General features: G+C 38.7%; 1 long non-coding RNA gene and 1 pseudogene across 1 annotated transcript; one reads left to right on the top strand and one right to left on the bottom strand.

The window, feature by feature from the left end:
- The first annotated feature begins 6,629 nt into the window (after nt 1–6,629).
- On the top strand, nt 6,630–11,223 carry LOC138906545 (uncharacterized). The gene is made up of 2 exons (XR_011413985.1): nt 6,630–7,618; nt 7,703–11,223. It is a non-coding gene; the product is annotated as an uncharacterized lncRNA (long non-coding RNA).
- A 442-nt stretch (nt 11,224–11,665) lies between these two features.
- LOC104106273 (probable hexosyltransferase MUCI70) lies at nt 11,666–24,758 on the bottom strand (annotated as a pseudogene).
- Nucleotides 24,759–25,031: the final 273 nt, after the last annotated feature.

Here is a 25,031-nt window from a genome sequence, read left to right as displayed (position 1 = left end):
ACCGCTCCAATTGCTATGTCACTTGCATCGCACATCAACTCAAATGGTTGTGCCCAATCGGGGCCAATGATAATTGGTGCAGTCACCAATCTTCCCTTCAGCTCCTCAAATGCTTTCAGACATGCATTATCAAACTTGAAGGTAACGTCTTTCTCTAGAAGCCTGCACAAAGGGGAAGAAATTTTCGAAAAATCTTTAATGAAACGACGATAAAAACCTGCATGACCCAAGAAACTGCGAATGCCTTTGATGGATGTCGGCGGGGGCAATTTTTCGATCGTCTCCACCTTTGCTTTATCCACCTGTAGACCATCTTTTGAAACCTTGTGCCCCAAAACTATACCTTCACGTACCATGAAATGGCACTTTTCCCAGTTTAGCACCAAGTTCGTCTCTTCACACCTAGCTAGCACTTTATCAAGGTTCATCAAACAACTATCAAAAGAACATCCAAACACAGAAAAATCGTCCATGAATACTTCTACATATCTTTCAACCATGTCAGTGAAAATAGCCATCATACACCTTTGAAAAGTCGCAGGTGCATTACAAAGACCGAAGGGCATTCTCTTGAACGCATACGTGCCATAAGGACATGTAAATGTAGTTTTCTCTTGGTCTTCTGGGGCTATAGCAATCTGATTATACCCCGAATAACCGTCCAGGAAACAGTAGTATTCCTGGCCAGCTAATCTATCAAGCATTTGGTCAATAAAAGGCAGGGGAAAGTGGTCTTTCCGGGTGGCATTGTTTAGTTTTCTGTAATCTATGCAAATTCTCCATCCAGTTACAGTTCTTGTAGGAATTAAGTCATTATTTTCATTAACTACTACGGTTATCCCCCCTTTCTTCGGCACACATTGAACGGGGCTTACCCATTTACTATCAGAGATTGGAAATACAATACCTGCATCAAGCCACTTAATCACTTCTTTCCTTACCACTTCTTTCATGATTGGATTTAGTCGGCGTTGGTGTTCTACACTCGGCTTGTGTCCGTCCTCCATGAGGATTTTGTGCATGCAGAAAGCTGGACTAATGCCTTTAATGTCAGACATTGTCCACCCAATTGCTCGCTTGTGCTCACGTAGCACCCTTAATAGCTTTTCTTCCTGTAATTTAGACAAGTGAGCAGAAATAATAACAGGTAAAGTGTCAGAACTTCCCAAATAAGCATATTGAAGGTGAGGGGGTAGGGGTTTAAGTTCCAAATTTGGAGCTTTTTCAATTGACGGCTTTGGTGGGGGGCCACTTGGCCTATTCAGGGGCTCAAACGGGATTATTCCTTGCATGTAACCACATGATGTATCTAGGATTCCCTTCATCTCCTCAACCTCATCATCCATCTCCAAGCTATCAAACAGCATGATTGCTTTTTCTAAACAGTCGCCTAGATATACACTCGTGTTAAGAAGTTTCTCATCCACCTCCACCACAGATATCATAGAGAGCTCCTCATAGTGGCGGGGGAGTTGGATTGCTTTGTAGACATTGAAGACTGCCTCCTCGTTGTCCACTCTCATAATCATTTTCCCTTCTCTCACTTTAATTATTGCATCGCCAGTAGCCAAGAGAGGTCGTCCCAATATGATTGGAACTTGTTCATCAGCCTCGAAGTCTAGAATAATGAAGTCAGCTGGGAAGATGAATTTTCCAATTTGCAGCAGCACATCTTCAATCACTCCTTCGGGGTAGGCTATGGACCTATCAGCTAATTGCAACATCACGGTGGTTGGTCTCGGAGCTCCCAGACCTAATTGCTTAAACAAGGATAACGGCATCAGATTTATGCTTGCACCCAAATCACACAGAGCACGTCCCACGTTAATATTACCGATTTGTACTGGAATAGTGAAGCTGCCAGGGTCCTTAAGCTTTTGGGGAAGCTTGTTTTGGACCCTTGATGTGCACTCCTCAGTAAGTGCAACCGTCTCGAACTCAGTCAATTTCCTTTTATGAGCCACTATGTCTTTTATGTACTTAGCGTACTTTGAAATTTCACGAAGTACATCCACTAATGGAATATTTAATTGAACCTGACTCAACATGGAGAGAAATTTGTTGAACATGCGATCGTCATTCCTTTTCTGCAATCTTTGGGGGAAAGGTGGTGGTGGCCTTGTAACCTCCATTCGCTCTGAACTTGCATCATCTTCCTTTGACTCTTGTGTTGCCTTAGGTGTCAACTCCCCCCCAGGTATAGGTTTTTCTTTTATCTTCCTTGGCGCTTCCTCTAGTTCCCTCCCGTTTCTAAGTGTAACTGCATTAATTTGAGGGTTCTTCTCTGTATCACTGGGAAGTGAGCCTGTAGGTCTAGTATTTTGGTTTGCTGCTAACTGCCCCATTTGCCTCTCAAGATTTCTGAAATCGGTCCTGAGCTGTTGATTGTCTAGTAACAACTTTTTCAGCAAGTCATTCGTACTTTCTTCCATTTGTTGGGGTGGCTTCTGAGGTTGAGTAAAATTCCCTTGAGGCCTATACTGATTCTGTTGACTTCCGCCCCATGAGAAGTTAGGATGATTCCTCCAGTTTGGGTTGTAAGTGTTCCCATATTGCGCATGTTGATTCATAGGACCTCTGTTTTGTTGTCCCACATAGTATATAGATTCAGGATTCGTAGGGCACATGTCAATCATATGACTGTCTCCGCATAGTTCGCAACAAATAGACATCTGCTGTACATGTTGCATTTGTTGTGTTGTCATTCTATTCATCTGATTTGCCAATTTTGCTATATCGGCTCTCATGGCGGAAAAGTCATCAAGCTCAATCAAACCGGCGGCCTTCTGTTTAATTACCCTTCGTGAATCCCCCTCTCCTTGCCAATTATGGTCATTAGCAGTGAAATTATTTAGCAGGAGTTGTATTTCACTATACGGTCTTGCCATGCAACTACCCCCACAAGCTGAGTCAAGATTCATCTTTGATGCTTCATCTAACCCATCAACAAAAGTGTGACCCAATACCTCATCAGTTTGACAATGATGCGGGCAGTCTCTGAGTAGTTTCTTGTATCTTTCCCAAGCTTGACGAAGTGTCTCGCCATCCCGTTGTTGGAACCCAAGAATTTGGCTCCTCAACGACTTTGTCTTCTTAGTTGGGAAAAACTTGATCAGGAATTTCCTTGCTAGATCATCCCAAGTGTGGATAGAGTTTGCGGGCTCCTTTTGCAACCATTCTTTAGCTTCCTCCAACAGTGAAAAAGGGAATAGTGTCAGCCTGACATAGTCCTTGGAGACGTTCGGATAATTGTAAGTGTCCGTGATTTCCAAGAAGTTCTGAATATGCCTCTGCGGGTCCTCATGAGATAGACCCACATATTGTCCTGTGGACTGAATCAGCTGTACCATGTACTGTTTGAGTTCAAAATGCCCAGTGATATCAGGCTTCACAATAGCCTGAGTCATATTCGCAAGATTGGGCCTTGCGGCTTCGATTACCGGACGCTCTTCATTGCCTGCCATATCTATTGGCTGTGGTTGGATTGCGATGTCCAAATCTCTTTCTATTCTCGTTCTAGCTTCGTGTTCCCTTCTCACTCTATGTAATGTTCGTTCGATTTCTGGATCAAGAGGAATGAGGTTGTTTGCACTTCTACTCCTCTGCATTCGAGAGTAAACCCTGCGTTGACACAAACCAGGCAAACTGAAAATTAAAACTTGAAAACAAATATCTAATAAAAGCTTAACTTAGTCACGTAGCTAATTTCTAAGTCCCCGGCAACGGCGCCAAAAACTTGTTGCGACCAAACACACTCACGCAAGTATACGCGGTCGTCAAGTAATAAAGTGACTAAAAGTCGGATGTCGAACCCACGAGGACTTATGATTAACTATTAACTAAATTAGACTATCCTAATTATCTAAACAAGAATTAAACCTAAAAATATTTTATTCTAAACTAATTAAATAAAAAAATATAAATAATAAACTTTGAACAGAGAAAGAGCAGATTTTTATGATATCAATGTAATGAAAACGATCTAGGGTTATGGGCTATCTAACAATCCTATTGTATTCTTCAATTGAATTGACCGACTAATTTATCTAGCTTATTGGTTGACAGGGTTAATATTGCTCATAAGAATCTGTCGAGTTCTTACTCGCCTATTCAAGCTAACCTAACGCCTATATGTCTATGGAGTTAGAATCAACAAGAACGCATTTATAATTCCTGTAAATCAACCAAGCAAGGCAATTAGGTATATGTCTATCCTAACCACGAATCCGTTCCCCGATGCCCGAGTTCAAGAACTTGCCCTACTCAATCCTATATGCAATATAGAATTCCCACTTTCGAGTTCAATTCTAGATTCGTAGATAATATTCAATTGGTGATCAATCAATTAAATAATTAAGTGCAAGATTGAATAAATAAACTAATATGATAAATCAAGAAGTCAAAATCAATATCCGAATAACAATATTCATGAAAGAACCACAACCCTAGAACGTGAAGTTTAGCTCCACATAGACATGGTAGCCAAACAACAAATCATATAAAGAAACATAAAAATTACTAAGTTTGGTGGGAGAAAGATGAAACTTGATGAATTCCGGCCTCCACAGCTTTTTCGTGGCTTTTTTCCCTTTCCAATATGTTAGATCCCCTAAAAGAGGCCTTTTTGGCTTATATATTGCGTACAAAAGTCGTGGGCCAAAGCTCTCCTATTCCTAGTCCAAATCGGCTTCAGGGATTGATGCTAAGGTGGATGCGACGCATCCACCTTGTCCTCCATTTCAATTTTTGCCTGCGAAGGTGGATGCGACGCATCCACCTTGTCCTCTATTTCTCAGCTTGCATGCGATGGTGGACGCGACGCATCCAGCTTCACTTCTACTTCCCAGTTTCGCACGCGATGGCGGACGCGATGGCCCAACTTCACTGCTAAGGTTGCATGCAGGATGATGTTTTCCTAGGTTGGATGCGACGCATCCAACCCTTCTTCCTCTAGCTAAACCACCTTTTCTTCATATTTTGCACTCCGAACACCTTAAATCGTCACACATAACTTAATTAGTCATCAAACCAATAATTACACCATGTTGGGTGTTTTAAAGATTAAATAACATCAAAAAGTGGTTAAAGCATGGGCAAAGTAACATCAACACATATCGAAATATGCCAAACATCACAACCTCTTTTTCTTCTTTTTTGTTTTCCTTCAGTTTCTTTAACTGTTCTATAAGGACCATATCTGACTAGCACTCTTTGACAAACTTATCTTTGTTCATAGTACCATATCTGACTAGCACTCTTTGACAAACTTATCTTTGTTCATAGTACCATATCTGACTAGCACTCTTTGACAAACTTATCTTTGTTCATAGTTTTCAAAAATAATAGTTTTCAAATATATATATATATATATATATATATATAATTGATTAAAATATTGACGCTTCTAACCGTAGGAATGTAGTATACTAGTTTTAAAATGTATTTAAAATTGATTATTATAATTAACTCACTAATCAAACTACTACTTTATTATGGAGTAATATGCGAAAAGATATTTTCTAACAATATTAGTAGAAGACATACATGGAATAGATTATTGGCATAGCTGGAGCGAACAGAGAAAAGAAGGTCATCGGTAAAAAAAAAATTCAAAGAGAAACTACTTGTTAAAAATGAAAAAAGGAATTTTTGCTTTGGGGGCAGGTTTTTGCAGGGCGAAAACATAATGTTTTGTTATGCAGCGTGGGGCTGTGGGGGTTGAACTCTATGTAGGTTAAGGTTGAACTCGCACCGCAACCGTCCCGCCCCTTTGCCATCTCTAACCATACCGCGATTTCATCCCAATTACTGTTGGAAACTACTGATCAGCATTAACAAAATCAAGATTTTGGTCACAACAAAAGTGAATTCCTTCTTTCCTCAGAAGCAACAGTTCTATGGGCAGATTGAAAATGAAGCTTGCCATTTATGTCCCGTATATGATGGACTGTGATTTGATAACGTTTATAAGACTCTCAATTATGTACAACAAAAAATAATAAATTGGCCACCTCCTAAAAGAATATATGAAAAAATTTGATGCTACCTTTCTGCAAACAACACTCATCGTGCACAGTTCCTAACCCCAAGAAACCGGTATCCTTGAGTTCGGGGAAGGAAAAACATAGTAAGAATTTGCCTAAAACAAATATTTATCTTAAGTTGAGATCTCTACTACCAGGAATAATTTTTCTATGACTTCTGGATTTCCTTTCTCTCCCACGCTTCACGGGTATTTTGTTTTACTGGACTAGTACTGAAACTTGATGTTGAAAACATTGGGTAGGTTGCTGTAACACTTGAGCTATGATTAGCTCGATAGAGCAGTAGCAAATGAAAGACAAAAAATGAAAATCAAAAGAAATGATAGAAATTCTTCATAATAATAATTCTCCCTCCTCGTACAGACTCTGATGATATTTAAAGGACAACTAGGACTGAGCTAATACAAACAAAAGAAAATAACAGACCTATTAATTTAAGGACACGTTAAGGACACGCGGTAATTTTCTAGAGTTGAGTCTTCACTTCTACTAAGGCTAATACCCAACTGGGCTGACCAACTAAAAAGGAGAAGGCCTTTACTAATCAATTGGACTCGGAAAGAAAAAGCCCAATAGACCTATACTAGATAAGAGACCCGTCCCTTACATTCCACTCCCCTTAAAGAACCTTGACAGAGGTTCATGGATTAAATCCAGGAAATTGAGAACAGAGAAATGCAGGATCCTCCCATGTAGCTTCCTCTGCCGGCAAATTCGCCCACTGAACTAGCCATTGTACCACTCCTCGATTTCCCTTCTTGATCATTCTTCGTTCTAAAATGTATAATGGGCTCAGTCAGAATTCTCCCGTCATTTGTGCAATAAGGAGGGTCATGCGAAGCCACTATTTGATCTCCTATCTTCTTCTTGAGCTGAGACACATGGAAGACTGGGTGAATTTTTGATCCCTCTGGCAATTTGAGCTCGTAAGCCACATAACCGATTTTGCGCACTACCTCGTAAGGTCCGAAAAATCTAGTTGAAAGCTTCAAATTGCGCCGCAATGCTACTGAACTTTGTCGGTAGGGCTGCAATTTCAGGAAGACCCAATCACATACTTCAAAATTCCTCTCACTTCTTCTATTATTAGCAAAATGTTTCATTCGATTTTGTGCCCGAATTAAATTATCCTTCAACATTTTATCCATCAGCTGATGATCCCTCAATAATTGATCCACAGAATCAACTTTGGTCTGAGCAACCAGTTCAAAAGTGGGCATTGGAGGCTCATAGCCATAGAGAGCCTTAAAAGGAGACATTCCCAAGCAGCTATGGAAGTTCGAGTTGTACCAAAATTCTGCTTGCGCGAGCCACTTGCTCCAATCTGTAGGTTTATGGCATGTCATGCATCTGAGGTACGTCTCCAAACAACGATTCAACCTTTCAGATTGTCCGTCGGTTTGGGGGTGATATGCCGAGCTTGGTTTCAATTGAGCCTTAAGTCCTTTAAAAAGCTCTCTCCAAAATGTACTGATGAAAATGGGGTCACGGTCTGATACAATAGAAGTAGGTAAGCCATGTAATTTACATACATTATCAAGGAAGACCTGTGCAATCTGTGAAGCAGTGTATGGGTGGGTTAATGCAAAAAAATGAGAGTATTTGGTGTATATATCGATTACTACCAGAACTGAATCTTTTCCTTATGATTTTGGCAGACCACTTATAAAGTCCATCGCCACATGTTCCCAAGCTCGAGTAGGAATGGGTAATGGTTGTAGCAAACCTGGGTAAGACACATTTTCATCTTTGTTTCTTTGGCAGACCTCACATTCTCTGATTTGATTCTTTACATTTTGTAAAGTAGCAGGCCAATAGAAGACATTCCTGATACGTTGTTGAGTAGTTAACACCCCTGAATGACCTCCCCAGGAAGATCTATGGAACTCTGAAATGAGTTTCCTCCTTAGCTGACCACTACTTTCAACCCATATACGACCTTGATGCCTGATGATACCTTGTTGATATTGAACATATGGTATTGAATTTGGGTCAATAGAAAGCTTAGCGATGAGGTCTTGGATCTGTTGGTCTCCTTCATAGCTCTCTATTATCTCTCTCACCCAGCTGAGCTGCACAACTGAAAGTCCATCACAAGTTCCTTCCTCAAATTTCCTAGATAATGCATCTGCAGTCATATTTTCAATTCCTTTACAAAACTGTATTTCGTAACTGAGGCCTAATGGCTTAGTAACACCTTTATGTTGTAAAGAAGTGGTGATTCTCTGGTCTTTCAAAAATTTTAAACTGAAATGATCAGTTTTAATTATGAAATGATTTGGTTGCAAATAATGTCTCCACTTATTAACTGCATAGAGGAGAGCAATCAATTCTTTTTCGTAAGTAGATAGCCCAAGGTGTTTTGTGCTTAAAGATTGACTCAAATAAGCAATAGGCCGACCTCCTTGTGTCAAAACTTCCCCAATGCCTCTTCCACTCGCATTCACTTCCACAATAAATGGTACTGTGAAGTTAGGTAATGCTAACACAAGGGACTTTCACCATGGCTTGTTTAAGCTCCTCAAAGGCCTTGGTTGCCTTCTCTGTCCATTGGAAACCACCTTTTTTGAGTAACTCACTTAGAGGCTTGCTAATTAGAGCAAAATCTTTAATAAATCGCCTGTAATAACCAGTAAGGCCCAGAAATCTCCTTAACTCTTTGACCGATTTAGGTAAGGCCCAACTCAACATAGCCTATACTTTAGCCCCATCAGTACTGACTCCTTCAGTAGAAATAATGTGGCCTAAGTACTCAATTTGTTTTTGAGCAAAACTGCACTTTGCCAACTTTGCAAATAATTGGTTGGCCTTCAAAAGATCAAACACCATTTGTAAATGCTTGAGGTGGTCATGTAAGGAGGTGCTATAAATTAAGATATCATCAAAAAATACTAGCATAAAATTCCTTAAAAATGAGCCAAATATTTGGTGCATGAGAGTCTGGAATGTTGCAGGTGCGTTAGTAAGACCAAAAGGCATCACTCGAAATTCCCAAAGCCCGTGATGGGTTTTAAAAGCAGTTTTGTGCTCATCACCCGCCTTCATTCGGATTTGATGGTACCCCGAATGCAAATCCAGTTTGGAGAAAAACTTGGCACCAAACAGTTCATCAAGTAAATCTTCAACAACAGGGATAGGATATTTATTTTTTACTGTAATCTCATTGAGCTTCCTATAGTCTACGCACAATCTCCAACTCGAGTCTTTTTTCTTTACCAACAAGACTGGTGAGGCAAAAGAAGATACACTCGTGGTCACGGTGTTAGCCTTTAGCATATTAGCTACAATATCCTCAATGGCATTTTTTTGTTCGAATGAGTAGCGATACGGCCTAAGGTTGACTAGTTTAGAACCTGGTAACAACTCAATTGCATGGTCACAAGGCCTAGCTTGAGGTAGGGCCTATTGCTCTTGAAACAATTCTGAGTAAATGCTCAATAACTTTTGTACCTCTTCTGGGATTTCATCCCCTATCTTAGACTTTTCTGCCAATAATAGTTGGGCTACATAATTGCATTGTCCAGTGTAGAGCAACCTCCTGATCTTTCTAGCATCCACTTCCGTTGGGGGTGAATCTCCGTATGTCCCAGTAAATGAACCACTTTGGAGTCCCTAATAAATGATATACTCAGTGGTTTTGTATGTAAAACAATAGGTGCCATAGTGTCAATCCAATCCATTCCTAGTACCATGTCACAACCCCCTACCTTAAGAAATTTCATATCAAAAGTGAACTCCAACTCATGCATCTTCTACTTAAATTGCTTGCTATGTTCATGACACCACACATACTGACCATTGACCACCTTTACGCGCATGGGCCTAGGTAAGAAATCAGTAGGGCTTGACAATAATTTCACTAATTGTGGATCCATGAAACTGTGAGTGGATCCACTGTCAATCAAAATTATCATCTGATGCTTCTTAACCCAGCCCAAAATTTTAATGGTCGAAGGAGTCTTGTCATGGCCCATTATGGCATTAATGGACACTTCCCTCTGATCATGTCCTTCCACTACTTCCTCTTGCCCTTCTTCTGGCAAAACCTCAGCAGCGTCGCAAAACTCTTCCCCTTCCATCGCTTGTACTGCTTTTGATTTACACTGGTGACCGGGATGATATTTGTCTAGACACTTATAACACAGGTTCTTTGCACGCATTTCTTCTAAGGACATTTTTCGGTTTGCTGGGTATTTAAGGGTAACAACATTTGGGCTTTTTACTGGAGCTAGGGGGAAAATGGGCCTGAAAAATTGTGTGAAAAGTTTCTTGGTCCATTGGGAATACATCTGCTGGTAAAGGGCATCGAAGGATTGTTCATGAAGTTTGGCACAATTATATGCATCCATCAATGCTCTGGGATTAGCATACTCTACTAGTGGCAGAATATCAGGTTTCAAACCCCCAATAAAGTACTCCACAAAATAGGACTCACACAACAATGGGTTATTCAAAGAAATTAAACATCTTAATTCTTCAAATCATCGTTGATAACTTTCAACATCATCAATTTGTGACAAACGATTACACTCTGATGTTACCCCTACGGGTCTATTGTTGCCAAATCGTTTACACACATCCACACAAAAGGTAGGCCACATCACACGACCACCCCTATCAAGCACGTAGCTGTCAAACCAGTTGTCAACAAAATCTTTCAAGTGTATTGCAACATAAATTATTTTGGTGTCATCATGAACTTAATACAACTCAAAATATTTGTTACATCTACGAATCCAGCTGTGTGGATTAAGTTCATCAAATTCCGGAAAAGCCAGTTTGGCTAGTGGCAATTTAAGATGATGTAATTAGGCCCCATACCAATCCAGAGTATTAGGAGTGTGGTTAGACCAACCAATAGCTGGTTGGTTGAATGATCCAAACAGAACTACTGGGCCCTGATAATAATATTGACCATATGACGAAGGCAGATGAATTTGGTTGGTCTCATATAATGGATTGTCGAAGAAAAACTATTTGTGGATCGATAAGCTGTTACATGGGGTTCAGGGGTTGACACGAAGGTGAAGATGAAGATTGGCCCAATGAGACAAAAGGAGCGGTGCTGGGTGGTGTAAAAGCTACAGCTGACGGGTTAAATGGGTGAGACGATAATGGAGTGTGAATTTGGCTAGAAGAAAAAATAAGGTTCATTGGAAAAGGTTGGTTTAACGGAAAAGATGAAGGCGTGTGTGAGACGTTCCCACTAGTGGTGCCGGTGGTTGTTTGAGAGGGAGTTGAAGTGTTAGAGTGATAATTACCAACAACTGAAGACTGCCCAGATTCCATGGCAAAACCACCAAAGCTCATCACTGCCGGTGAACATGTGGCGGCCACCAGACCTTGAGTTTTGTTCAAGCTTAGCTGCATCAGTATCATTTCTTGTATTTGTTTAGTGGATTCCGCGAGATCCAACATCTTTGTTTCAAAAACATTCTGCTTATCGAATTTCTTTGCGGTATCGACAGCAAAGTCTTGAAACTGAGATTCCAATCGTTTCACAGCCTCATCCGTCGGAGTACCACGTTGTTTATCGACCATCGTTGCCAAGATTCAGGCTCTTGATACCAAATGTAACACTTGAGCTGTGATTAGCTCGATAGAGCAGTAGCAAATGAAAATCAAAAGAAATGATAGAAATTCTTCATAATAATATTCTCCCTCCTCGTACAGACTCTGATGATATTTAAAGAACAACTAGGACTGAGCTAATACAAACAAAAGAAAATAACAGACCCATTAATTCAAGGACACGTTAAGGACACGTGGTAATCTTCTAGAGTTGAGTCTTCACTTCTACTAAGGCATTAACCAACTGGGCAGACCAAGTAAAAAGGAGAAGGCCTTTACTAATCAATTAGACTCGGAAAGAAAAAGCCCAACAGACCTATACTAGATAAGAGACCCGTCCCTTACAGTTGCTCAGAGTGTCATCAATCACGGGCGGTAAAGGATGAACAACCGCAACAGCACCAGGTGGAGGTGGGGGAGACCGGTGCTCAAGAACATCTTTGTGATAACCCTACAAATAGCAAAAAGTATGATAATTAATCTATCATATAACAGAGATCAAGCAAAGTACGACACATTATGAAATAAGCATTGCAGAAGTTTATTATTCAACAATGTAGGATGTAATTATCATGTCAGAAAGAAAGAGAAAAGAAAGGGATTTCAAGAGCTAGACGGCAGTAAACTGCTATCAGATGTGGATCAGCAGTAGCAACTGCATATTGCATTTTCCCCACTAAGACCACGAGAATTAATACAGAAAAATCCAGAAACGTCTAGCAGTAACACTAATCAGGCACCCTCGTTAGCCTATTATGACTATTTATGTAAGTTCTCAAGAAACAATATACAGGTAAGGAAGCAGCTCTTTGTTTTCCGATTCTGTTAATTAGACTTCAAAGTAACTCAATCCAAAGGGTAGGGACTTGAGGATCACCTGAACCACAAAACGTTTTCCGTTCACAATCTAAGAACATATTCACAGTCTAATTTGTCTTTGCCGTTATCTTGTCTCTCACAATGGCAAAGCTAATTTGGTCTCTTGGAGTAAAGCGGTCCACTTCATTAAACCAAAGACAAGTAAAGAGATTGGAGATTGGAATATGCTCTTTTACAATTACACACCCTCACGAACATCTGAAAACATAATAGTATTAGTATGCTCAAGTGGTTTATAAAACAAAAAATGGCCAAGTTTAAGAAGGGATCAGTGGGGAGGAATTATATTCATTAGAAGTAAAGAAAGTTAAGAAACATAAGTATCACACACTAACCACTCGTGATAGGAAGTTTAGCTCTGGTATATGGAGTTGGGCCTTCTTTTTTATAGAAGTCGACCTGGAAATCTATGGAAGCATTGTCAAACTTAGAAGCTGCTTTATTAGCTTCTGCTTCTACAAACACATCAAAGCGCCTGTAGTGTCTTGATATTGCAATGCTGGCATTTTTCCTCACAAAAATCTGATAGAGAAATGAGGAAACTTCAACTAAGAAGGTTGAGCAGAACACAGAAAGATATCTGAATCAGAAAGCTTGGATTCAACATTCGCAGAGTTCTATAACCATTTGTCAGAAGGATATTGACCTTCACAGCAAGATAGTTTCCTCTAATAACAAAGGCTAATAGGCCCTTTCACATTCTTAGTTTTACACTTTAAGTCATGCAGTAGTGAGCAGTATGACTTCTTTATCCTTGTAAAGCGCCTAACATAAAAAAAGACTAGTTGGAGAGTTGCACAATATTCAACTATCATGACAAAATCGTAAGCATATCTCAGACTAGGAATTAGTGACATGTTAGAGTAAGACCCATATTCCCAAGACGTACACTTCGCGAACAACTATTTTTTCCTTCTATATTGACGGTTTGATTAAGAATGTCCAATAACAAATTTGCAGGAAGCATAACTTTACCTCTTAGAAAACCACCTGGGTGGCCCCTAATGCTACAGTACTCAAGGAGAAAACCTGGTGTCTTTAGTCAGGACATGAAATAAACCCATAGAAGACAATACGGTGGCTAAGCATGATATTTGCTAATGTAAATATGAAATGTGCGTTGAGATATGCGTATGCCTTTCAGGTATTTGATATGGATCCAAAACAAGTTCAAATTTTGCATCAACCCATAGGGAATAACGAGCATTTGGGAAAAGCTTTTGCAGCAAAAGCTTTGGGACCTGCAATGGCAATAAATACTCACTTGTACAAAATCCATACAAGACACTCCTTAATAAAAGAAGCTCTCAGCTAACAATGCAACATTTGGCTCTCAGTTGGTAAGCAGTTTTCTCAATTCATTCGGTTAGTAGTGTCCGGAGCATACACACAAATACCAAGTGGACCAGAAGGCCAAAAGAAATATAATTATGATAAGAACAAGAAATGCAAAACATAAAATAAAATAGTTACGTATATGTGTCACTCTTTATTTTTCTTTTCTTTTTTTGGGTAATAATCTGTGAATATTACCATAACAACCAAAAGCTTTACATCCTTCGAGCATCGAGTGTACTAGGCACATTCCCGTACGACCTCAAATATATTTGACTAAATACATGAATTCGAACCAAGAACAAACTAACTACACAATCTTTGTATCAACAATGGACACTGCCTTGCTTTTTTGGACTCTACATGCATTCTCAGTCTTTTTGTGAGCTCTTTTTTGATTTGACCAATACAAAATTCCATGTTCAAGTTGATTTGTCTAAAAATTTTTCAGTTCCTAGCTTGCCAAGTATGGTATGCTATTGCACCTATTATTGTTGATGCTACTTCTTTTCTAAATTGCTTCCAGTGCCTCCTTCTAATCTACTGCAAAGTCTCAGGTATTGCCATGTCTGGTATATTGATGTCCAACCACCTTGTCAATGCTCCTCTCATGGACTTCACCCAACAACAATCACCAAAAGATGCTGCCGAGATTCTAGTACTCCCAAGTCACACATGCAGCATCCAGCATCTCCAGTGATAGCAATATGCATCTGCAACAGTCTCTCCTTAGTTTGCAACTTTTGTTGGTTTGCTAACCACAACACAAATTTGTGCTTGGGTAGCATAACTCCACTCCATACCAAATTCATTTCCCAACATCTTGACATATGACCAAGCATTGCAATATATAACTGCTTGAAACAGAATAAGCACCATTTCCAGTCAAGGTATAAGTATTCCCATTGTACCATTGAGCCATGCTATGTTTTAGTCCATTGATCTTCTTCCAATACCAGCTACAATCCGCAGGTGGTTGGTGATCCCAAATGCTCCTACATGTCTTCATATACACATCATGCACCCATCTCACCCACAACACTTCCTTATTAGTCACTAGTTGCCATAACAGTTTTCCTACAGATGCAACATTCCATAGCTTACATCCCTTGATGTTTAAAACTCCATACTTCTTTGGCCTACATAGTAAGTCCCATGCTACCAGTGCCATTTTCCTATGCCCTTCAGTGCTACCCCATAGATACTCCCTGCACTTTCTATCTACTTCCTTAATGACACTTTGTGGAAGTATAAAGACAGCTCCCCAAAAATTATATACTGCAAAGAGAACAACATTAATAACTTGCAGTCTACCAGCATAGGATAACTGTTTTGCATAGCCAGAATTAATTTTCTTTATAATCTTCTCCACTAGTTGATGGCATTCAACTTTACTCCACTTCTTTGATGTTAAAGGTTACCCCAGAAATCTCATAGGTAAAGTACCCATTGAGAAGCCTGTGTTACTTAGGATTGTCTGCTTTAATTCAATATTCATCCCTGCTAGGAAAATATTAGATTTTTTCATATTAGCCACCAATCTTGAAGCTTCACTAAAGTGATTCACTACTTCCATCATTCAGTGAATGGACTGGATATTGCCTTTGCAAAACAACATCAGGTCATCAGCAAAAATGATGTGAATAAGCTTAGTACTCTTGTACATAGGATGAAACTAGAAGTCTGGAAGCTCACTCATTTTGCTCAACACTCTAGTTAGATACTCCATGACTAGAACAAACAGCAATTGAGACATGGGATCTCCTTGTCTAAGACCTCTCTTTCCCTCAAAATAGCCAAATCCACCACCATTCACTTTTACTGTAAATGTAGTTGTTGTAACACACCATGATCAAGTGTATAAATGGCATTTAAATCTATAGCCTTTAAGCACTTCCTCCAGAAATTCCCATCTAACCATATTATAGGCTTTCTTTAGGTCAATCTTCATCAAACACCTTGGGGTATTTTTCCTGTTGTAATGCCTCAATATGTCATAACATATGAGCACATTATGAAATAGAGATCTTTCTTCTATGAAAGCTGCTTGGTTGTCTGCTACAACCATTGGAATGGCTTTCCTTAATCTCTTACAAAGGATCTTAGAAATACACTTGTAGAGAACATTGCAACATGAGATAGGCCTGAATTGGCTAGCCTGCAGGGGATTATCCACTTTTGGTATAAGAGATATGATTGTAGAATTTATCTGTGTAAGTAGTTGCCCATTCTCAAGAAATTCCAGGACTGCATTAGTCGCATCCTCACCAATAATTGACCATGATGCTTTATAAAAACCACTCCCATAACCATCTGGTTCAGGACTTTTTGTTTCATCAATACTGAACATGGCAGATTTCACCTTTGCAGTTGTATATGGCCTTAACAACTGCATGTGTTGAGTAGTTGACAGTGTCTTCCCATTCTTCATAAAGCTTTGAAAAGCATGTGTCATGTTCCTACCATTTATTCCTAGCAACTCTTGGTAATAGTCCACAGATATCTCTGTAATTTCTTTTTGATCTGATTTCATTCTTCCGTGTTTGTCAGCTAACTGGATTATATAACTTCTTGTAATCTTCTGTGTTTTATCACAAAAAAGAAGTATCTATTATTATCATCCCCAGCTTAAGCCATGTAACTTTGCTCCTCTGTTGTAGGTATACTTCAGCTAGATAAGATGGCCTTTTAAACTTTTGAAACTGCCGCAATTCTTCTGCCTGCAGCCTAGCACCTAGTGGGTTACTATGAAGTTCTGCTTGCACTCTAGCAAGAGCCAACCTATCTGCATCAGCTGTTGCAACAATATTGTTGAAATAACTTATATTTAGCACTTTAAGTTTTTGCTTCAGCAACTTTAATTTCTTGACAACTCTGAACATACTGCACCCTATTATTTCGTGTTCCCATCCCTCCTTGACCTCCTTGACTACATCAAGCAAGTTAGGGTGAGTGGCCCATACATTGCAGTATTTGAAAGCAGCTTTAGCCCTCATAGGTGTATTTGCAGTTGATAACTTGAGTGGGCAGTGGTCACTGATCCCCTCTTCTAGATATTGTGCCATAAAGATTGGCATAGAATTGAGCCAATCAGTATTGATGAACACCCAGTCAATTTTTGATAAGATCCTACTGTCACCATGTCTGTCATTCCATGTATACCTGCTTCCACTTGTTGGTAGCTCAACCAGAGCACACTCTTCTATACATTGATGAAACTCTGCTATTTCAGCCATAGTTATAAAATTCCCTCCCACTCCATCTTCAATGTGTAATACAGAATTGAAGTCTCCCATAACAATCCATGGACTCCCCATACTTCTACTCACTACATCTAAATAACTCCATAGACTTCTTCTATCTTCCTTTGTATTAAAAGCATACACTATAGTCATCATAAAAGTAGCTTGCAGGCTGTTGTGAGTAACCTCACAAGTGACTACTTGTGCATTCATAGATATAAGGTTCATTTTGAAATACTCTTGTCTCCATGCCAACCAAATTCTCCCATTATAGTGCTCCCTCAAGTTTGTTATACACCCCCACCCACCAAATAGCTTACTGGCCACTTGGTCTATTTTCTCAGCCTTTATTTTTGTTTCCAACGTACCAATCAATCCTATCTCTTCTTTATTACAAAGGAGTTTCACCTCCTTTTGTTTGTTAAGGGCATTCATACCCCTAACATTCCAACATAACATGTTATCCATTACCACTTAGAGGAGGTACTTTCCCTCCCATATTTCTAACAACTTTAGTTGCACTGCTCTCATTATTATCATTATCATTCATCTCCAACAATTGAAAATTATTTTGATAACTTTTATCTCCTTCTCCCTTACCCTGTTGTGACTATCGACCTGTTGGCCTTGCAGCATTTAAATGAGTCACCCATCCTGCATTGCCCTGCCTAGGCTGAGTGTTTTGCTGTCCTGTTGCAGTGTTGTTGCCTATACTTTGCCTGTCCTCTGCTACTTCCTCCTTATCATTTACTTGAATCCCTTGTTTTGCTCCTAATTCATCTTTTTTCCCAATAGTGTCCTCTGTTGTTTTGGTACCTGCCGGTTGCTGTTGTTTCCTTGCCCTACATACTTGGTCATCATGTCCATATTTCTTGCACACTTTACACAAAGTTGGCTTCCAATTGTACTGCATTTTCTGTTCCATTAGCAGGCCTTTCTCATTCTTAAAGAAAACTTTGTCAGGTAACTTTGTATCCATTTGAACCTCTACCAAAAGTCGTGCAAAGCTCAGCCCCCACCCTCCTTTCTGTGTGACTGTCAACTCTCAATGGTCTTCCTATTAAGCTCCCAATTTTGGTTAGGCCTTTGGGGCTCCAATATTTGAAGTCCAGCCCAGGCAATTTAACCCATATAGGGACTGTGTACAACTCTTCTTTGGTGAATTCCATGTCTGCATGCCATGCTTTCACAATGACAGGTTTGTTGTCAAATAGATATATACCCCTTTGTAACACCTCATTCTTCCCTATCTCTGAATCAAACCTCACCAACACAATCTCATTCTTCAACATAGATACCTTATTTATACCATGTTTACCCCAGAGTCTACGCATATACCCGTTAAGTACTGAGAATGGCGGGTGAGCTCCCAGAAAATAACACACTATTGCTGATTTCCAGTACTCTATCTCTGAGCTTATGTCCTCTACTTCAATTTCACAAACAAGTGCCTCATCATGTATTTCAGGTTCTACAAATTCGAGTTTGAAACCAGCATTTGTTACCTTAGTTATATCAAAATTGTCCCAAATGGAACCCTTAGCATTCAGCTCCGGTGAAGCTTCAGCTTCATCAGCCCATGACAGTTTTCTTTTACCAGCCCCAGATTCCACCACCTCCTTCCATTGTTGTGGTGCCGATGATGTTCCTTCCACCAATTCCCTGACCTGTGATCCTAATTAACTTACGATTGGCATGATTTCACTTCCTTGTTCTTCAAATTCCCCTTGTTCGGTCAGTTCATCCATGCATGGTACTGTTCCATTGGCTCCCTCCTCCTCGAGCTGCTTTAGTGGAATTTCACTTCCTTTCAACTTATCATCCTTCTTCCTTTGATGCTGCGCACCCAAAACAATGGTTTCTCGTGCCATTATTGCCTTCTGCGAGGGATTCCGAGCTCTCTTCCCCATGGCGGCGCACGTTATGCTATCATGCGCTGAGAGAGAAACGGAGACCCCTTTTTTCAATTAATTTTGAAGTCCTAAATATATATGTGTCACTCTTATCTAGTTAGAAAGCACAAAGCTTCCTGCATGAAGTCAATAAACATATGTTATAGGGGAGAGAAGTTTCATATCAAAAGAAGATTTACTATATCGAACTTGTGGACATGACGAAATATGAAAAAAACTCAACTGGGAAAATATCATGTTCCTGCTATACTTCCAGAACAGATGATAATATTTCTAATGCCACCATAAGTGAAACAAAAATTAATAATAAAGACTTCTCTTTTGGATATGTAGAATTCATATAGCCAACCCAACAAATTTTGGGATTAAAGCATAGTTGACTGATTAACTGAAAGGCTTTTCTTTTTCTATTCTTTGAGTTTGAAAATTCAACAACAACAAACCCAGCGTAATTCCACAAATGGGATCTGGGGAGGGTAAAGTGTACGCAACCTTACACCTATCTTGAGAAGGTAGAAAGGCTGTTTTCGATAAACCCCGACACAGAGTTTGAAATTTCAGGTAGCAAATAATAGAAAAATACATAGACCGAGCAAAACTTACTATTATCGGCTGCTAGTTAAAATAATGAAAGATACCACTCCATGAACTCAAATTGCAAAAAGAAACCATCAATGAAGCATTGTCTAGTCTCTTTATCCGAAAAAGACCATTCATGTAAAGTGACAACTAAATCCAGAAGACTACTCATGTATCAAAGATGCAACTAACTCAAATGGAATAAATTGAAAGATGGTCATACATCAAACAAGAAAAAATTCCACCAAAACTTAGTGCATTTTTCACACTGCCTCACTAAGAAAACCATCAAAAGTAATGCATCTTATGCTATCTCTTCTTTCTTCTAATAAAAAAAGAATTTACATCAGTGGTGGGAGGTAGCAGTTACCCAGTAGAATAGTCAAGGCGCACGCAAGCTGACCCGAATACCACCATCATTTAAAAAATCCACATCAGCACAACTCCTTTCAAGAATTTCCCCTTAGAATAGAGCTAATGGCTTATTCCGCTTGTAGACTTCATGATACACAACAATAACTACTACACCTCAATCCCAAGCTAGTTGAGATTGGCTATTGAAGTAAAATGTTTAAGTCCCAATACAGACTCAAAGTTTGAGAAAGGATCCAAACTATATATAGAAAACAAAGTTCACTTATCATGTACATTTATTTACTATTATTAAGAAAATCAAAGGCTTTCTCATCAATTATGAATATGCAGTTCTGGTAGCTAAAACCTTAGCTGCAGTTCTCCACTGACTGTAATTCGTCATTGTGCTGTAGTGAGTTTGAGATTATAATCAATTTAAGACATTTTCATAAAAACTTTCTCTCACCTGCATTCATTTGCTTCAAAATATTCACTGGAAATGAACAGACATTACGGTTACCTTATATTAATTGAAAAGCAACTCCGGAGAAATAAGACTTCATAAATGACCACATAGATATGAGAATTGTTATGCTTATCTTAAAAGTAGAACTAGTGAAAAAATAAAATACAGAAATCACCAAGTATCCCTTTAAGTCATTCATGTACTACTCTTGCATCAATTTCTTTTCATGCATAAGCATGAAAAGAAGTAAGAACCCTCATAAATGGCCATTTTTTCTACTAATAATGCCTGCAAAGTCCAATATTATTCAATATAGGCAATGTAGGATTACACATAATTACCTTTCCATTTCGTCTTGGATCATCATAAGGTAGGTTATGGACAACGACGATTCTCCATAAATCAATTCTCATGCTACTATCCAGTTCACTTGAATTTCTTAGAAAATTTTCTGTTTCTCATCCACAAACAGGTAGAAGAAGGCGTTCCTATATTTACTTATATTTTGTGGTTGGCGAATCAAATCAAAAGCACCTGATAAAAAAAGGACTTGTTACAACAATAGTCAGCAGGTTCAGTGACTCAATGTGACTCTATATGAATTGACAGATCAGTACCAAATACTGTCGATGCCACAACAACACCTTGACAAGATTCCATAGCAAGATGGTCGGAATCATCAATGTCAAAATTTGTCTGATGTCCAGGCCTGGCTCCCCTGATAAATCTGTCACAATGATGTGCAGAAGAATAGCGCAAAATAGACAAACTCAGAAATTTGGCAAATTATGTAATTAATGTAAAATAGCATCATTAATATCTAATATGTGAAGACACAAATTGCAAGAATTTAAAAATAATAACCCTGTGAGTGAAAGCTTTAAAATATTTTCTAAGAGATAAAAGTTCATAGCTTCAGTGCACACTCACGCACTCTCTTGTGTTCATAGAATTACCAAAGTACAAACAAAAGGGCAAAGTTAGAGATAACCCCAGTGCGCACTCATGGACTTTCTTGTCTTCATAAATTGCCAAAACAGAAAAAGAAGAAAAAAGAAAAGGACATACCCGCAGTGCACACTCATGGAATCTCTTACATCATATATTCATTCCACTGCTTCAGTGAAGGAAACCTACCAAAGTCTGAACCTCCAAATTCGGATTTACTCAAATTTTCTTCATGAATGTAAGTCAAATTGCTAACTACGGGAGAGAAGGATGGTGCATATGGCATTAACGCAATAGCTTGTTCGACAGGTAGATAGCATACTAGACATGCTGAAAGTACCAAAAATAAAAACAATTGGTTCAGAATTAAAGCTTACATCTTCTCCACCCCTTACAATTCATCAAAAGAGAAAATATTTAAAAGTACCATGTCATGAACAAACTTATGCCTTGGTCCAATCCTCTTCTTATCTGCTGGGGGTGGTGGCAATGTGAAGCCTTCACATGGATTCCCAGGCAGTAAGAGTATATCCTTTAAAATATGCAGGGGGTGGAGGCGGGGAAGGCTCGTTTGATGCATTTTTTCCAACATTTTTTTGTTCTATTGACTCAATATCCCTAATCTGTCCAGTCCCGGGAGGAAACACCTTATTATTCATGGAGGTGTTAAGTTCCTGTGCATCTTCACCTATTACCAAATTGAAAATTGTTTAGCTCATAAAAATAAAGACAAAAGGAGGGCATCTCATGTATGCGCTAGCGTTCAGATATGGATATGCAATATGGATATGGATATGGAACAAGATAGAGACCGTTTCCTTAGCCATGAAACACAAGAACAAGATTGGACAATGTAAGAGAACCATGAAACAGAAAAATAAGATTGGACAATGTGAGAAAATCTTTGAGTGTAAACAAGACATAAGCAGGAAATCTCCTAATCAAATAAAGACCTATGAGAAGCATAAAAGCAAAATGCCACCAAGTACAAAGCCTTTCTAATTTTGAAATAATAAACACTATGGCATCAACTGTACAAAAACAACAACAGCAACAATAAAAAACTCAGTGTAATCCTATAAGTGGGGTCTAAGGAGGGTAATGTGTATGCAAACCTTACCCCTACCTTGTGAAGGTAGAGAGGATGTTTCCGATAGACTCTCGGCTCAAGAAATAGTGAAAAGGAAGCAACAAACTATAGCAACAACAAGGTAATAAGATAATAGAAGCAAATGACACAACGAGTAATAATAAAGATCTAAGAATAAGAAAATACAAGAATACTACTAATACTACTGATAAGACTAGGAGAAACTCTCGACTGTATTGAGAAGAGTTGTGAAAAGCGGTCGCTCCTTCGCTTAAAGCGAGAAGCGAAGCGAGGCGACCCACTCACCGCTTCTGTTGTCTGAAGCGTAGCAGGTATGAAAAAGCGGTCGCTCCCACTAAAAAGCGAGAAGCGACGATGCGAAGCGAGGCGACTGAAGCGAGCGCTTCTCTGTTTTAAAGAGCTGTCTAATTAAAATAGTTCTTTTATTAAAACATATCGACCAGCACCCCAGCAGCAACAGAGAAAAAAAAAGGCGACTAGAGTTCCAAGTTTTCTACACTTTTCAACTTCAAGATCATCAAGTTTGGTCCAGGTATGTGATTTCTTCCTCTTCTTCTTCTTCTTCTTCCACTGTTTCAGCGTCCAAATAACAGCGAAATGCTAGCGAATTTTTTTTTCCCCTTCAGTTCTTCTTTCTCATTCTTCTCTTCTTTTTCTTCTTCTTCTTCTTCTTCTTCTTCTTCTTCATTTTCTTGCACTGTTTTTCATTTGAAATGCTGCCCATTTTTTACTTGAATGGTATACTGCCCTTCCTCTTATTTTTATATCCTTTATTCTTAGTTCTTATTGCCCTTCGTATTTATTTTAATTTTTTTTTAAATTCCGCTTCACTTTAAAAAAGCGAACGCTTCGCTTCTCGCTTCTCGCTTTAAGCGAAAAGGGGTTGTCGCTTTTCCTCACTTCGCGCTCTTCACAACACTGGTATTGAGACAAAATCATTTTGAAATTCCCAAAGTAATTATGGCATTACAGTAAATGAGATTATCAATGTCATATTACTACTATAACCAAAATGTTCCGCATTAATATTTCCAATCAGCATTAAAGTCGAGGCAGAATTTTGTAACATCTATCTAAACTAAAGTGATAGTGCTCCAATATGATGAAAGCTAATGGTTTGAGATAAAATCCAACAATGTCACGAATTCAGAAAATTAGAAATCAAACCTTTGCCAACATACAAGACCCAAACAAACACTGCAGCCGAAACAACACACAATAGCAGCATCCCAACCTTCTTTCTAGGTGCAAATTTGCAGATCCAAAGAAACAATCCTTCTTTCTTCTTGAACATTTTAGGGGGCTTACGTGGTAGAACAGGGGGTGTTGCTTGGAAAGGAGAGCCACTGTTTTGGAATAGCTTTTGTTGCAATGACCCATAACTCCCTGAAGAACGAAGACCCAATGACCTTGCCGTCATTGTTCTCCTCTCAAGTCTCAACCTTTCAACTTCATCTCTCATATCCTCCCCCTTCTCATCCACACCCAACTCTTATAATCTTCCTATAAAGTTTGGATCTTTACACTAAATTCACCTATTTTTGCACAAAATCAGCCACAAACTAATAAAAAAATGCACTAAATTCACCAAGAAAAAACAGACCCAATCCACCAAATGATCTCAAGAATCAAAATCAATCCTCTATTTCGAGTTTATTGATCCAAAATCACTGCAGCAGTGTCCTAAAATGTGTGAATGCAATAAAGATCGTGGCTTTGTTCACAGTAACTGAAGATGAAGAGTTAACTTCTTCATTTCACACACAAGAACAAATAAAACAGAAATACTTGCAAGAAAACACAGTAATAACACAACCAATCAAAACCCAACAGGGAATTTCAATTAAATAATCAAAATTAGAAAAAAAAATATGTGAACTTGTTTGACTGACCACGGAGTTTAAGAAAAAATGAAAAATTTTGTAATTTGTGATTCTAAATAATTCAAAAAAGGGGCCCAGAATATTTGTATGGTTATAAAAGTTTCTCATTAAGGATAAAATTGTAAATTTAAGTAAAATTATTTTTAAATTTAGAAAGAGGTTAGATCAAAAAGTAAATAGGTTAATATAAACTGTAACGGAATTAGTAGCACTAACTTCTAGGGTCTTTGTGGGACTATCAAATTTAAGATCACAGTTCGCGAGTCTAATCAATTATTTTTCATTTTTATGGCGGATATACCCACGAAATTTCCTATATTCAAGAAATAAATAAGAAAAATTAGCAAAGATACAATGGAAAAGATAATAATACTGGGGAATAAAACATAGTACTATGATTCGAAAAAACAAAAGAGATAATTGGAGGGTAGCTTGTTGCATGTGCGTGTGATGCCACCAGACGGCGAGTCTGTATTAACGTAATTAGCTGCCATTAGGGGATATTTTTTAGTTTGTTAATGACTCACTCTAATTACGAAAATATAAAAATACACATATTCTTTTTAAATAATGTGAATATTAAATTGATGATTAAATATGTCATAACAATTAATATTTATATCAACTTGTTATCAATGACGGAGCCACATAGCTTCGAGGGGTGCCAAATGACACCCTTTAGTCGAAAAACTATCTTATTTAGATA

This window comes from Nicotiana tomentosiformis, chromosome 2, assembly GCF_000390325.3.
Source record: "Nicotiana tomentosiformis chromosome 2, ASM39032v3, whole genome shotgun sequence".
Classification (NCBI taxonomy): Eukaryota; Viridiplantae; Streptophyta; class Magnoliopsida; order Solanales; family Solanaceae; genus Nicotiana; species Nicotiana tomentosiformis.
Note: the sequence above shows the minus strand (reverse complement) of the source record. Positions and strands in the feature narration are given on the sequence as shown.